Genomic DNA, 2781 nt, shown 5'->3' on the forward strand with positions numbered 1-2781 from the left:
GCCACAGCCCCAGAGGACGGTCCGCAGCAGAACGGGACCAAGAGAGGAGAGGACCCCACATGACCAGACCCAGGACACAGAAGCAGCCCCTACCTGGACCACGACAGGAGGACAGGACCGAGGACAGGAAACAGACGAACCAGAGATCATGGAACCAAGGACCCCAGGGGAAGTTTACAAACACATCTCCACCAGAAAGAAGAACCTACGTTGGAGATTACACCCGCAGAAAAGCATCGTCGTCATAGGAGATTCAAACCTTGGCAATATCCCATCTCTCCTCCCATCTCTCAGACGACCGGATCTACAAGTGGATTGCTACCCAGGAATGTCATTCCAACACACGAAGGTCTTACTGGAGAGAATACCAAGAGACACCACAGTAGCACACTGTATCCTATCCGTTGGGATAAACGAGAGAAGCCATAATAATCAAAAAACAACACAGAGGGCCTTGAGAGAGACCATCGCAGCTGCACAGAACGCATTTCCAACCGCAAGTATCCATATACCTTTAATCAACTACTCAAATACCCTCCCACACAGGGAGCAAAACAACTTAAGAGAATTAAATCGCAATATCACAAATAAAAAGGGTTTCCTCCCAAAATTGGATGAAAGGGAGTTTAAAGTGGGTCCGGATAACATACATTGGAAAAAAGAGACAGGCAAAGCAATGCTTGAAAATTGGCTTACTAGTTTAAACTTATTGACCCCATAAACCCAGAAAGGAGGGGGAGTAAGTCTAACATAATTAATTTGTCGCATTACTTCCAACCAGACCAACACCAGACCGAACTGCTGGAAAAGGGGCTTTCATTTATTCCAACTCTGGACATCTACAAACAACAAACCAATAGATTAAAGAAAGACCTTTCCCAGTATCACCGCAGACTGAAACTGGCCACACACTTTGGAATGGACCAGACAGGAGAAAGACAGCCATTTCGACCAGGTTCAAACTGGGAACCGGCTGATACGGTACTACCAACCAGCCTTAAACAACTAATCAAGAATGACCTAAATACGGTAAAACACATACCAGGACAAATTAAAGAAAAAGATAACCTCACATTAGCACAAACCAGGGCACTTAGAGAACTAATTAACAACAAACAGATCGTAATCAAACCAGCAGACAAAGGCTCCTGCATAGTAATTATGGACAGACACCAATACCTATTAGAAGGTGAGAGACAGCTTAATAATCAGGATCATTATAGGCCATTAGACCAGCCAATTTACCTAGAGACAGCTAAAAAAGCCCAAGCCATTGTTAACAAACTAAAAGATAAAAAACACATTAATGCCAAACAACACCAATATTTAATAGGACAGGACAGCCCTCGAGCTAGGATATTTTATCTTTTACCAAAAATACACAAAAGCCCGGATTCATGGACAATACCATATGAAGTTCCACCCGGTAGACCAATTGTGTCAGACTGTGGCAGTGAGACTTATCAGACAGCAGAGTTTATTGAATACTTCTTAAACCCACTGTCGATAAAACACCCCAGTTTTATAAAAGACACTTACGATTTTGTGGACAAAATTAAAACTATTATAGTAGGAAAAGAGGCCTTGTTGTTTTCGATAGATATAGACAGCCTCTACACAAACATTGAGACAGAGGCAGGCCTACGGGCAGTTAAAGAAGTATTTAATAAGTACCCAGACACAAATAGACCAGAAGAGGAATTACTCCAATTACTAGACTTAAATCTAACCCAGAATGATTTTTCCTTTAACAACAAATTTTATCTACAAATCAAAGGGACGGCCATGGGAAAGCGATTTGCACCATCTTATGCAAACATTTACATGAGCATATGGGAACAGACAGCACTAGCAAAATGCAGACTTAAACCAACACATTATTATAGGTTTCTGGATGATATCTTTGGAATATGGGAACATAGCAAGGAAGAATTCCAGGAATTTATTGATGTTCTTAATAGCCATCACAGATCCATAACGATAAAATTTGTGACACACACTGAAAGGATTGACTTTCTTGATGTAACAATCTTCAAGGGCCCAAACTTTAACACAAATGGGAAACTAGACTTAAAAGTATTCTTTAAAGAAACAGACACCCACGCCCTTTTACACAAAACGTCATTCCACCCGACACACTCTTACACAGGGATAGTCAAATCACAACTACTAAGATTCCATAGGATCTGCACGCAAAGAAGTGATTTCAAAATAGCTTGTAAAACACTATTTAAGGCACTTAGACCAAGGGGTTACACTAGAACATTCCTCCGTAAAGCCCAAAGTACTTTTTTAGAAATAAAAGTGCGAGATCCAGGCCCTAAATTGGCCCTGATAACCAGTTATTCAACACAGAGCACACTAGCCAACAACAGAATAAAAAGGAACTTTGAGAACCGAACGGATGATCTTCTAAAAGATTATAAAATTATATCAGCCTACAGAAAAAACAAAAACCTTAAAGATTATCTAGTACACAGCAAGCTAAAAGAAATCAACGCACCAGCACGCGAGGGACCAGAATACTTCAAACCCAAACAATTAGTCAAAAATAGAACTACAAAACGCGTTTTAGAAATTAAACAACGATTAACAATCAGAACGAGCAACTGCATTTACTTAATCACATGTAACAAATGTGGTTTACAATATGTCGGAGAAACAGGGAAAACAATAAGTACAAGGCTGGGACAACACAGATACAATATTAACAATGGAAGAAAGACAACCACAAGATTTGTGCAACATTTTATGACTCATGGCATTGAAGCTTTGAAATGC

This window comes from Protomyctophum parallelum (genome assembly GCF_964188405.1).
Source record: "Protomyctophum parallelum genome assembly, chromosome: 8".
Taxonomy (NCBI): Eukaryota; Metazoa; Chordata; class Actinopteri; order Myctophiformes; family Myctophidae; genus Protomyctophum; species Protomyctophum parallelum.